Here is a 14,571-nt window from a genome sequence, read left to right as displayed (position 1 = left end):
AATTTTCGTTTTTTGAGTTTCAAACCTGAAGTCTCCTAAAGCTAAGTACCTCATTGGGGATCCTTTTTTCTTGCTCTAACCAGTGTCAGAAAAAGTTAGCAATTGTCTTGCCTGTGAAAAGCAAATGCCTCACAAAGATTTTCACTCTTACTGCGCCATCTGTTTAGGTCCAGACCACGATGTTCCTCGCTGTAAGTTTTGTGCCTTGTTTAACGTCCAAATTATTCATCGTCGGGCTATCTTTGTTGCTAAATTCTTTCACGCTCGTTCTCAGTATTCCGACATGGCTTCGATAAGCCATCCGACTACCGATCCTCAGAAAAAATGTAAGGATAAAGACAGAGACAGACCGTATAGGTCCAAAACTGCAGATGACGCTTCCATTAAGCTTGTCGCCAGTCTGCCGGTACTCAGTGAGGTGCTTTCGCAGCCCCTGATACCCGCTTCTACAGATTCACAGGCCTTTGCTGTGACCCATTCAGAGTCCGGTATGCCGCAAGATGCTTCTTCGACTATGGAACCTGTGGATGTCTCTACCTTGGATGGGTCCGGAGCCGCAGTGCAGGCACCAGCTTCTGATGGTGTATTCCGACCTTCCGATGTTCTCATTAAACCGACAGCTTCATTTTTTACTAAAACTACAGAGTCTCTCAGGCCCAGAGTTTGCACTACGCCTAGAAAACTGATTGCCAAAGTGCATGCTCAAGCTCCCTTGCCACAGAAACAAATGCTTAGAATGGCTGAAGACCTTATAACTTTAATTAGGGGAAGACAGCCTTCCCCCCACTAAAAGAGACAGAATTGATTTTCCTTCTGATTCTACAGACCATGTAGTCCGATGACTGTGATCCCTCTGATTACCAGGACATACCCTTATCTACCTATGAGGATTCAGATGCAGAGGATTCCATACCCTCTGCCTCCCCTCCAGAGGACGTTTCTTTTGGTGAAACCTTGCATACCTTAAGAGAGCATTTCCAGTGGGAATGCCAGGACTACCCACAGTCCAAAAAGAGACTCAGAAAATTATTAGACTTGCCTCAGCACAGGCCTCTAGCTAGCTATACCCCCTGTCCTGGATATTGTAGATGATGTCTTCATGGAATCCAGTCTTACTCCTGATACTTTACCACCAGCTCCTTGAAAGTCTGACAGGTATTACAGAGTACCTGACTCTCACAAATTTCTCTTTAGGAATCCCACTGCAGATCCAGAGACTATTTCAAAGGGACCTAAAGGCATTAAGGCTATTACAGCCAAAAACCCTACCCCTTCAGACAGGGATTCTAGAGCTTTAGACAGATGGGGTAAGAAGGTATATACCTCTGCAACTCTTGCCATCAGGGCTTTGAATTGCCAGTTTCACATGTTGAAGTACCAGCAGCATATTATGGAACTAATTAAAAATGTTGCCTCCAGATTGTACAGAAAAATAAAGATTTACAAGAGTTAATGCATTCTGCAAACCAAGTTAGTAAACATACTTTACAGTGTGGTTTTGATGCCCTAGAAGCATCTTGCAGGGCTGCTGTCACTGGGTCTGTACTGAGAAGACATCCTTGGCTGAAGGATCAAATCTGGTCAGACCATGTCAAAGCAAAATTACTAGCTGCTCCTTTAAACCAGGTATGTTTGTTTGGCACAAAAGCAGAAGTCATCCTTAAAAAGATGGAGGAAAAAGCTAAATCTATGCAAACTGTTAAAGATTTCTTACAGGTGCAGCCACCTAGATTCAGTAGGCATTGGCCTTCTAAAAACTGGCCCTTTCCAGTCCCTCCCAGACATTCTCAGTCCAAACCCAGGGGCAACAGGCCACCAAGACTACAGTCTCAGGCAGAGATCTAAACAATGAAGTGCTCCCACCTCTAAAACAGAAAGTGGTAAGCCACCCCCTTATGGAAAAAGTTCACAATGACTTGTCTGTCTTCCTTCCCAGCAAGGCCCAAGTACATGCACCCCTAGAAGGAAAACTCACCCTGTATGCACAAAAAAAAAAAAAAAAAAAATCTGGATGTCCATTACCCAGGACCGATGGGTCCTAAACACTGTATCTCAGGGATACAGATTCTACTTCCACTCACTGCCATCCCCAGGTGAGTTGCCAGACCTTCCTCCAAACCAGTGGGCAGAAGATCAAAAGCAAGTACTTTTCTCTTCTCAGTATCAGGGCTATTCAACCTGTGCCAGTAGAGCAAAGGGGACAGGGTTTCTACTCCAGACTGTTCCTGGTGCCCGGAAAAGAGAGCTGTTGGCACCCTATCCTGGATCTGTAAATTCTCAACACCTTCCTGGTGGTCCCAAAATTCAAAATGCTAACTCTGCAACAGTGTCTTCCTGTGCTAGCCAAGGATGCCTAGCTAGTCACCCTAGTCTTAAAAAGAAGCTTATCTACACATCCCCATAAGGGAATCTTGCAGGAAATGTCTACATTTCAGGGCAGACACTATGCACTATCATTTTTCTGCACCTCCCTTTGGCTTATCTACTGCGTCCAGGGTTTTCACAAAGTGCCTGGCTCCAGCCATTTCATACTGCAGGCAGAGAAATATTCAAATTTACCTATACTTGGATGAGTGCCTGATTCAGGCAGAAAGTCAGGAATTGCTATTTCAGCACCTGGCATTTGTAAAGAGACTTCTAACTTATATGGGGTACACCATCAACGAAAAGAAATCACAACTGGTGCCCAGCCAAAAGATTGTATTCCTGGGAGGAAGCTTGAACACAACTTCCCAAATGGTATTTCTCACTCCATAAAAACAGGTTTATTTGACAAATTACTTCAAACTAATAGCCACCAAAACCCAGCTATCTGCAAGGAAAATACTGCAAGCCCTAGGGTTCATGGCCTCATGCATTCTACTAATTCCATATGCAAGACTGCATATGAAGAAACTTCAATAAGTCCCTGGTGTCAACAGTCTCAGGATCTGGAAACACTGATTCCTATCATTCCTTGTCTAAGGGCAGAGTTCCTTTGGTGGGCAGAGGCATGCAGCCACAACAAGGGACTTCCTTTCACTTAACCTCTCGCCGCCCAAACCCTGGCAACAGATGCATCAGACTATGTATGGGGGGCTCACAGGGCAGACAAATGCATTCAAGGCAAATGGAGCCCAGGACAAGTTCCCCTTATTCTTCCAGGGCAACTCCTGATAAAGACCGAGAACTCCACAGTTATGTGGTACATAAACAAGCAGCGGGGAACTCATTCCTACCCACTCTGCAGGTTAGCCACGGCCCTGTGGAACACGGCTTTGAGCAACCAAGTGCTCCGGCAAGCTCATTTCCTGCTAGGCAAACATAATTCACTGGCAGATGACTTAAGAAAATCTACTGGACCAACACGAGTGGAAGCTGGAACCCAACTCATTCAAACTTTTACTCCACAGATGGGGAACTTCAGAGGTGGACCTCTTTGCCTCCCCCCAAAACCATCAATTGAGGACATTTTGCACCAGAAATCCTCACCGCCAAGTGTGGAAAGTGGATGCTCTACCCTTTACATGGGAAAACCTTTCAATTTATGCCTTTCCCCCTCTGCCCTTCCTATCAAAAGTACTACTCAAGATCAAACAGGACAGGCCAAGGACAATCCTTATTGCCCCAGATTGGCCATGCCAGCACTGGTACCCACTCCTGTGCAGTCTGAGAGCAGTGCCACCCTAGTACCTACAGCAGCCCCCCTTGCTGCTGTCCCAGCAGGAGGGACACATTTTGTATTCACAGCTGCAAACCTTGAACTTTGCAGCCTGGCTTATCCCCTGAATACACCACCAGCAACCCTCAGCAAACAGGTGCTGGACATCATCCTTGAGGCCAGAAGGCCTAGTACTTGGAAATCATATTCAGAAAAGTGGAAAAGATATTGTTCTTGGAGCCAGTCTCAAGGAAAGGACACAGCTGTGCCCATCTTATCTCAAATCCTAGATTACCTAGCAGAGCTACTCCACAAAGGCCTGTCCTTCTCATCAGTTAAAATGCATGCCTCTGCCATCTCAGCTTATTACAATACTGAGCCACCTCTATTTTCTCATCCTTTCATCAAATAGTTCGAGAGGAGCTAACAATTTAAGGCCCCCGAGGACAGCTCCCGCCCCTGCCTGGGACTTTAACTTTGTACTAGAGAAGCTCACGCTTCCCCCTTTTGAGCTTGCTGCTGCAGCAGAGTTAAAATTCCTCTCTTGGAAAACAGCCTTACTGCTAGCCTTCACTTCTGCAAGAAGAGTGTCTGAGTTATAGGCACTAATGGCTGTGGAACCCTTCATTATTTTCCATGCTGACAGGGTTTCCCTCAGGACTAACCCGTCATTTATGCCCAAGGTGGTATCTAGTGTGGCTTTAAACCAATCCATCCATTTACCAACCTTTTTCCCTCATCCTCAGAATAAAGGGGAAAGGATTCTGCACTCCTTGGACGTGCACAGACAGCTCAGGTTCTACCTTGACAGAACTAAACCTTTCAGAAAATCTGACCAGCTGCTAGTCAGCTTTGCTACAGGGGCAGAGGGCAAGGCCATTTCAAAGCAAACCATTTCCAAATGGATAGCACACTACATCCATTTCTGCTACAAACACCATGGAAAACCTGCCCCATAGGGGATTAGATCTCATTTCACTAGGGCTACATCAACCTCTACAGCATTCCTCAGGGAGTCCCTACCAGGGACATCCTGGAAGCTGCAACCTGGACTTCTGTACACACCTTCGCCAAGCATTACCACTTACCCATCTTTTCTAAATCCAGAGCTGGATTTGCCGCTGCAGTCTTACAAGACCTGCTTGCCAGCCCCAATACTTCTTGACTGCCTCCACCCTTCCACAGCATTGGGAATCAACCCAAGTGTGATGACTCCAACAGTGAAACACGAACATAGTACAATTGCGTACACTTACCATAAATGTAGATGTTCGAGTGTATTCACTGTTGCAGTCCTGGTTACCCTCCCTCCAGCCCCCTAACTTTTCCATTCCTTCTACCTATCCTCTTTGTGGCCATATCTTATGGCAATGGTATTTACTTTTTACTGGAGGTGTTCCACACCATGTAATTGCACCCCATTTTGGGGGCTCCTGACATCTGGGGCAAGAAAAAACTGATGTAATGGCATCAGCTGCATGTTTTATACCCCCTGATGACTTGACGTCATGGAAGAGGCGACAGCATCTGACGCAGAAATCCCAAGACACTGGTATTTGGGCCGACTGAGGGCTACCTACAGGCAGATAACCCAAGTGTGATGACTGCAACAGTGAATACACTCGAACATCTACATCTATGGTAAGTGTACACAACGGTACTTTATGAGGCTGAAAAGTAGACGATACTCCACGAATGGGAACTTTGTAATTATAAGAAGTCTGTCCACTTTTTAATTTTCAATTTGCTATAACTTGGAGCATATCCATCTTTAGGGAGCCAAGTGTTCTCAAGTAGCACTATCTCACTCCTGCTTACTCCCACCTATGTTTAATCAGATTTTTTTTTTATTTTGCTTCCCCATTTCATTTAGCTGGTTACTAAGAGGTTTTACCACTTTTTAAATAGACTTGTAAATTCTTTACCTTGTTGAACTCATTTTACATGCTGCTTTTGACCATTAATTTTTATTTGATATTGAGGCATGCACCCCTTGTACAGCCTTTCCCCCCTCCACTTTAGTTACGTAATATCACCTGTCCTACTGTTTCCAGATGTGTACATACTGAGATCTGTCACTTCCTTTTCATTGACTGGTAGTAGATTTATCTGTTTTTTTGTTTGTTTTTATTTTTATTTAACTTGAATCAATGTTTACAAGGACAAAAGAAAAAGGGAAATTAATATAAACATGTTAGTAAAACAGTTAATATGTAGCATCTTGTTCCTGTGCATGTTAAGTAGATGAAAATGAAATACTTTTCTACTCTGTTTCTGAAACAAAAATATGTAGCGCACATATTTGAATATGTTTAAACCAATCTGACTTAATGCAGGTATTTTAACTTAATCAAGAGACTTGTACAGTTATCCAAACCTAGGAGTGTTCACAAACATAATCCTACTCCATCGTCTTAAGAATCCAGGGAGCCATTTATTTAGTGCTTTCTGCTTTAATCTAAGATTTCTAGTTTGCATCTCCAACTTGGTATGTACAAATCCAAACATCCCTCTTGGAAAGGCCTTAGTTTTAATTGTGAAAATGAAGACCTTTAAATCCTTCAGATATTCTAGATTTTCACAGTTATCTTTAAACTCAGTAGCCTGCCATCTGTTTCTTGTCGACCTCAAATATAAAATCAACACTCCGATTAAGTCCAAAGAAAAAAAACTGATTTAATGGTTTGCTATGTATTAATCAAAGACTTTTACAGAATGAAAAATGCAATTCACATTTAAAACTCACGTGTATATAATATGTTATATGTCATTGTCAAAGTGTCAGTACCCCAATTCTGTTGCCAGTCATATAAAAATAAACAGTAAATTTTAGGATTTAGATTTAAGCAGATGTTTGATGTTAAAATTGTGATGAAGCCTGTTTTGTCTTTTAACTTTATCCACCAAAAGTAAAGTACAGCTGTGTAGGTAACTTACGATGTTTGTAAATGTTTGAATGGCTCTTAACATCGTTGCATGGCTCTTAACATGTGGTACTTTCCTGCTAAGCTCCCATCCATCCAGTTGGCCTCCTAAAGCACAGGATCCTGCCCCCATAAAGCGCTTGTCCACGCTAGGCACATGGCAATATATATTCATATAAGAAGTACATACCTCCATAACATTTTCAGAGCTTTCTTGCCCTGATAAAAAGTAAGTTTAGACACTAGAATAACTTAGAAAGGTTAGAACCCTTAGATAAAAACATTATAAGCAGGATGAATTTTGAGAACACATGAAGTTTTTAGTGTGGGGGAAACAAAGAATTATTCTGTCCACAAGGTAAAACGTCAGTTGTATACCTCCAGATGGGATGGGTACTGTAACAGTGATCTATTCAAACCTTTACCATTATAGTAAGTGACCTTACATGATTGTACTGTATTCTTCATGAGATCACTTTTGTAATATTCTCAACATCTAGGATGACTCCCAGAGCTTAACCTGATTGGGTGGAGGAAGGGACACTCCATCAGCCTTAGCATATCCAACTCCTGCTCTAAACAGAATGTCCAGTTTTTAATGTTTGGTGAAGGTGTGGACTGTGGACCGAGTGTCTACTTTGACAATGCTTTTAGAGGATTCTGTATATGAAAGCCCCTGGAAGTTGCCACTTCTCTGGTAGAGCAAGCTTTAACTATTTCTGGTAGCGGTTTGCCATTATTTGTATAATGGAAGCATTGCATTGTGGATCCATTTGAAAATAGATACTGGTAAGTCTGTTATCTTTCCAGTGAAAGAAACAAACAATTGGTCAGATTTTTTTCAGGTCTTTTGTCTTTTCTCAGTAAAACTTTAGCTGTCTTTGAGTATGTAAAAACTCCTCCCTTGTCTGAGGATTTGCATTTGGAAAGAAAGCTGGCAGATAAGTAGACTGCCTAAGAATGAATTCAGAAATCACTTTACACATGAAAGAAAATGGTTCAAAGAAACAGGATGTAGAACATGGCTGCCGCCCATCAATACAGTTCCAAAGCAAACATGGCTGGAAAAGTAAAAATACATACTAATAATGTGTCAGCAATTAAAGCCATGCAGACAAAGATGCATGTGGTGATCAGAATTTGATTGTAGGTCTCGTCATCAGTGATTTTAGTGAGGCAGTGGTGGTTCAGTGACCTGAATTTGAGATTAGGCTGCCATCAACTTGAACTCTAGCCAGAAATCATGTGGTATGAACTTGTCTACTTTAAAAGAGCTTGTCAGAGTCAGGAGACTCATCCTTGGTATGAGCTTTCCACCAGAAACATTCCAACATGTAAACAGCAGGTCATACCAAGACTTGAGTAGAACCATAATAAGGGAAGGATGAAAGGGGGCTAGTTCAAGTATAAGCAGTTAGGGAGCATAATCTGTGGATTTAGGGATTCATCGATCAGTCCCTGCCTTAAAGTGCAAGCATTCATGTTCTGCATTTTAAACAGTCATGATTGAAGCCATTTAAATGCATAAATAAGGCTCTGTGTGTGTGTGTGTGTGTGTGTGTGTGTGTGTGTGTGTGTGTGCACATGTGAAGTCAGCAAAGAGCTGTTATATGCGTGTATAATAGCTATTTGTTATGCTCTGTGTTTTACTTTTAACTCATTAACACAGCCTACAGACATCCTTGAATTACAGAGCATTTTCTGAAAAATCAACTTATAAAGCACATGATAATCGAGGCTTTTCTACTGAGGGACGTCCTAAATTAACAATCTTAGTGTTACTGTATTAATAATGGTTTACCTTTAAAATGTCATCTGTTATCTGTGCGATGCACACATGTGCGAAAGAAACTTCTCAAAGTTACATTTTAGCGAAAAAAAATGGTGAATTCACAACAGTTGTGAAGTCAGCATTTTGAGTGGAGATTGCACTATAGTGGGGATCAGGAAATGTACCCTTTCCCCTCACTGTAGTGCAATCTCGGAGTTTATATATGTAAGTAGCAGGGGGTGCAGAGCCCCCTTTAGAGCATCCTTGGAAAGCTGGTTCTTCTAAGGATTAGTTTCTGGTGAGGAGTTGTTGACTTATTCCTCCCAGATCCATTCTCCCGTTGCCCTGGGGTCTGAAGAGGAAGATTCTATATTCCTTAATTTCCCTATGGAAGAATTATTCTTTGGGAACACTGCGGCTAATATGATGAAACACTTTTAAATGAGATTGTTCCCAAGTGTTTGACATTAAAAAAGGTACTATGACCTCTTACAAATAGATTCCTCCAGACCTTCTGCAGTACTTCCAGTATTGGATGCCCTGCTGGACACTTTTTTTTCTTCAGCTTCTCAAACCCCTGATTACCAACCTCCTGCCCCCCCCCCAAAAAAAAAATCCTGACAGCTTCTAAAAGGTCCTTGAAGCTCAAAAATGTTTGTATAAGAATCCTTCCACTGACCCAGCTGTTATTTCTATGGCTGCTGATAAACCACTGTCCTCTTCTACATTTTTACCTAAGGACAGCCATACCATTGCCATGGACAGGTTTGGGAAAAAAGTGTACACGTCTGCTACTTTAGCTTTCCAAACTACCAGGCCCACATGACCAGGTATGCGCTAGCTTTTCTGAGTAAGTTTGGGGACATTCTGACTACAATGCCTTATTCTGCAGCAAAGACTTCCCTTTGAGCTCTGCTTCTCAGGTGGCTGGGGACATTCTGACTACAATGCCTAATTCTGCAGTAGACGTTTGCTGTTTCCCTTTGAGCTCTGCTTCTCAGGTGGCTGGGGACATTCTGACTACAATGCCTGATTCTGCAGCAGACGTTTGCTGTTTTCTTTTGAGCTCTGCTTCCCAGGTGGCTGGGGACATTCTGACTACAATGCCTGATTCTGCAGCAGACGTTTGCTTCTCAGGTGGCTTGCCATTCTGTTAAGTGTAGCTACATTGCTGCTGATGCTTCTTTTAGTGCTACTGTGATGAGGAGGTACTCAGGAGGTACTCTTGGCTGCTTCTCCCTTTGATCATTGAAATTGTTTTGACACTGCAGCTGCTGAACCTTTTAAGAACCAACAGGATAAGGGGAGCCATGCAGGATCTGAAACAAATTCTTTCTCCAATTTTTAGGTTTCAGAGGAATAATCCCTCCAAGCTTTCTTTTGTACATAGGCAGCCTAAACAGACGCCTTTTATAAGTGTGCCTCCAAAACAGCTTTTCCTGACGATCCTTCCCAGTGTTCTAAAGGTCAAAGACCTTCACTCCCTGACAAATCTGCTTCTTTATGACATTCAGCCTCTTCTACCCCATGGCCAGATTCTGATGGCCCTGAGATTGACTATCTTTTTCTGGATTGGCAAAGGAGTATCTCAAACTCTTCAGTACTTTCCATTACCCAGAAGTCCCTTCTTCCATTCTCAGACCTTCCCCCAGCCTCCTCCATTCAATGCCCTCATTTTCCTTTGATTCTTCAGGATCTTTTGACACAGAAGACCACCCTTTCTCAGCAGGTCACAGAGTTTTATTCCAGGATATTTCTGGTTCCCAAATAGGAGGGATCTTGGAAGCCCATTCTGGATCTTACCTTTCTCAACACCTTTCAAAACATTCCTTCTTTCAGGACACTGTTTCTACAGGCACACTTTCCTCTGCTGCTTCTTCAAGCTTTTTTGGTTTCCCTATATTTGAAAGATCCTTACCTATACATTCATATTCACCCTCTCTTCAAGACATTTTTACATTCCTCTGTTTTTCCCTCTAATTATCAGATGTTCATCGTGTTTCACTGTTGCAGTCATTACACTTGGGTTATCCTGCTGGCAGGCTACCCACAGTCAGCCTGAATTCCAAAGTCCTGGTCCGGCGTCGGTTGCTGTCGCCTCTTCCCTGATGTCAGTGTGCCAGGGGTATAAAAGATGCAGCCGACGCCAATTTCTTCTGTCTTTCTTGCCACGTGGTGCCCAAAGCAAAAGCAGTTCGCAAGTGCCGGTCAGCCGACTCCTGAGATTTTCGAAATTGAATTTCAGATCCAAAGTCTTCAATAAAGCTAAGTATCCCATTGGGGAAACTTTTTTTCTTGCTCCAGACCGATGTCAGAAAAAGTTAACAATTGTATTTCTTGTGGGAAGTAAATTCCTCATAAGGATTTTCACTCTTACTGTATTCCTTGCCTAGGCCCTGACCATGACGTTGCTAGTTGTTAGTTTTGTGCTAGATTTAACCAATGCACTATTAAGCGTCGGTACGATTTTGCTTTTCATTACTTTGGCCGAAGGTTTAACTACATAATGTCGTCGGAACAGCCAACGACCGGAGTTCATAAAAAGCGCAAGGAAAAAGAAAAGGACAGGCATCCGAGATCCAAAACCGACGATGAAGCCTCTTCTAGGCCAGTTGCCGGTTCGCCTGTTCTCAGTGAGGCACTTTCACAGCCCCTGACACCCGCTACCTCAGAGCCACAGGCCTCCTCTGACTCCCACGTGGAGACAGCTAGGCCTCTGGATATTCAAGGTATTGGGCCTTCGGAAACTAATTCCTCAGATGGGTCCAGAGCCGCTGAGCAGGCTTCTGAGGATGTTTTCAGACCTACACAGCTTTATATCAAGCCAACTTCAGCATCAAAGACAAAGACTAAAACAGTTTTAAAGACAAGAAAACAAGTACAGCATTCTCCAGGACAGACTTCCATGCCTAAGAAACAGATGCTCAAAATGGCCAAAGACCTAATTACTTTGATCAGGGGCTGCCATCCCCCTCCAAGAGGCCTAGGCAAGACACTGAATATGATTCCTCTGATCAGGTTTCTATTTCCTCTGACTCCTCTTCAGAACAGGGATACTCTATTCCTCCCTATGAGGACTCTGATGCTGAAGAATCTATTCCTTCAGCTTCTCCTCCTGAGGATTATTCATTTGGGGAAACCTTGCATACCATGAGGGAGCATTTCCACTGGGGGAGCCAAGATTATTCAGATTCTAGGAAAAGGCTCAGACTTTATTTTACTTCCTCAGCACAGACTTCTTGCTATTCCTCCTGTTCTAGACATTGTAGATGATGTATTTTCGGAGTCCGGCCTGTCTCCCGACTCTTTACCTCCTGCACCTGTTAAGCCAGAGACATATTACAGGGTTCCAGATTCTCATAAATTTTTATATAAAAACCCTGCTGCTGACCCAGAAACTATTTCACAGAGTCCCAAAGGGGTCAAAGCTGCTAATGCAAAAAACCCTGTCCCCTCAGACAGAGATTCTAGGGCACTGGACAGATGGGGAAAAAAAGTTTACACTTCTGCTACCTTGGCTGTAAGGGCTTTAAATTGTCAGTTTCATATGCTTAAATATCAGCAATATTTAATGTCTCTGTCAAAACAGAAAATATTGACAAATTCTGAATGTGCTGAGAACAAGGAATTGCAGGATTTATTGTATGCAGCTGAACAAGTTGGAAAACATACTTTGCAATGTGGTTATGATTCACTGGAGGCCTCTTGCAGGGCCACTGTAACAGGCTCGGTCATTAGAAGGCATGCCTGGTTAAAAGAACAGACTCTGCCTGATCATGTTAAAGCAAACATGCCTGGTTAAAAGAACAGACTCTTCCTGATCATGTTAAAGCAAAATTATTGGATGCTCCATTACAGCATGATACTTTGTTTGGTGTTAAGGCAGAAGAGGTGTTGAAGAAAATGGAGGATGAAGCTAAATCTATGCAGACAGTGAAGGATTTCTTACAGGTGCAGCCACCCAGATTTAGCAGGAACTGGCCTTCTAAGAAATGGTCATTTCCCGTGTCAGACAGACCACAAAGAGGCCGATACAGACACCCTAGAGGCAGACAACAGCCCCAGGGCTCATACAGGCCCAAGCAGTGGGGTGCTTCTACCTCCAAAGTGGAGAAGACAAATCACAGCCATATAGAAAACAGTCCCAATGAATTCCCTCTGCCAATGCCAAGCATTTATCTTTTGGCAGCACCCTTAGGGGGAAAGCTAGCACTTTTTTCACAGAATTGGCACATGATTACCCAGGACAAATGGGTCTTAAATATAGTCTCTCAGGGCTACAGGTTCCACTTTCACACCCTTCCAAAGGCAAAAGGCATGCCAGACCTGCCACACAATCAATGGGCAGAGGCACAAAACCAAGTTTCATCCCTCATGGACATGAGGGCTATTCAGCCAGTGTCACAACAAGAGCAGGGACAAGGATTTTACTCAAGACTTTTCTTAGTACCAAGAAAGGACAAAGCATGGAGACCGATTCTGGACCTGTCTATTGTAAATACTTTTCTGGACGTTCCGAAATTCAAAATGTTGGCTCTGCAGCAGCTTCTGCCCATGCTGGGCAAAAAGGCTTGGCTTGTAACATTGGACCTCAAAGAGGCATACCTGCATATCCCAATCAGACAATCTTGCAGAGGATGCCTCAGATTCATAGCTGGCTCAAAGCACTACCAATTCTCTGCACTGCCCTTTGGCTTATCTACTGCCCCCAGGGTCTTCACAAAATGCCTGGCACCAGTAATTGCATTTTGCAGACAAAAAGGAATTCAAATATATCCCTACTTGGACGACTGCCTTATTCAAGCAGAGGCCAAAGACATTCTACTAAAGCATCTGGCGTTTGTAAAAAGATTACTAATTTGCCTAGGGTACACAGTAAACGAAAAGAAATAAAAACTAGTACCCTCTCAAGGGATAATATTCCTGGGTGCAAGCTTAAATACAACTTCCCAGATGTCTTATCTCACGCCAGACAAACAAAGGCATCTGACTTCTTACTTCGAAAATATGGCAACAAAGACCCAGTTATCTGCAAGAAAAATTCTGCAGGGTCTGGGCTACATGGCCTCCTGCATTCTGCTAATTCCATATGCAAGATTGCATATTAGGAAACTACAATGGTACCTAAAAAGTGTTTGGACTCCACATTGCCACAGCCTGGAATCATTAATTTCCCTCATTCCTCGCCTACAACAGGAGTTTCGATGGTGGGCACAGGCCTGTCACCACAACAAGGGGCAGCCATTCACTTTACCCACAGCTAGGCAAACACTAACAACAGATGCATCAGATTATACCTGGGGGGCCCACATGGCAGGAAAATGTATTCAGGGCACATGGCCCCCAAGTCAAAGGCATCTACACATCAATCAAAAAGAGATGCTAGCTGTACAAAATGCCCTGACAGCCTTCAAGGACTTACTTCATCCAGGACAGCTGCTGATAAAGACAGACAACACCACAGTCATGTGGTACATAAACAAGCAGGGGGGCACACATTCCTACCCCCTCTGCAGACAAGCCATGATTTTGTGGAACACAGCATTGACTCACCAAGTACACCTGCAAGCACAATTCCTGCCAGGAAGAACAAATGCTCTGGCAGACGAACTAAGCAGAAACCTCATGGACCCTCACGAGTGGAAACTACATCCACAAATCCTCAGCATGATAACAAGGAAATGGGGACACCCAGACATAGATCTTTTTGCCTCCCCTCACAACTGCCAACTTCAGAGATTCTGCACAAGAACTTATCACAAACAGGCATGGAAAATGGATGCCCTGTCATTAAGCTGGAACAATCATACAGTATATGCCTTTCCTCCACTGCCTCTCCTCCCCAAGGTACTCCTAAAGGTCAGACAAGAGAAGCCACAAATGATACTGATTGCCCCGGATTGTCCACGCCAACGCTGGTACCCAATCCTAAGGAGCTTGTCCCAAGGCCCAGCCTGGACATTGCCTCAAATTCCTCATTTACTGACCCAACAAAACAATCAGATCTTGCACAGCCAACTCGGAACTCTAAATCTAGCTGCATGGAGGATACTTTAACCATTCAGAATACACCTGTCTGTAAAGCGGTTATGGATGTCATTTTGGAGGCCAGGAGGCCCAGCACCAGAAAATCTTATGCAGAAAAATGGAAGAGATTCTGTGCTTGGAACCAGGCACAAGGAATTGACATGCTTGTTCCAAGTATTCCTCAGATTTTACAATCTCTAACTGAGATG

General features: G+C 43.4%; 1 protein-coding gene across 1 annotated transcript in view; it reads left to right on the top strand.

The window, feature by feature from the left end:
* LOC122814459 (zinc finger protein 91-like) overlaps nucleotides 1-14,571 on the top strand; it is a 586,949-nt gene that overhangs the window by 65,274 nt on the left and 507,104 nt on the right. The window lies entirely within an intron of this gene.

This window comes from Protopterus annectens, chromosome 10.part0 (genome assembly GCF_019279795.1).
Source record: "Protopterus annectens isolate FY-2018-M chromosome 10.part0, PAN1.0, whole genome shotgun sequence".
Classification (NCBI taxonomy): domain Eukaryota; kingdom Metazoa; phylum Chordata; order Ceratodontiformes; family Protopteridae; genus Protopterus; species Protopterus annectens.
The sequence above is the reverse complement of the archived record's forward strand: the minus strand, read 5'-3'. Positions and strand labels throughout refer to the sequence as shown.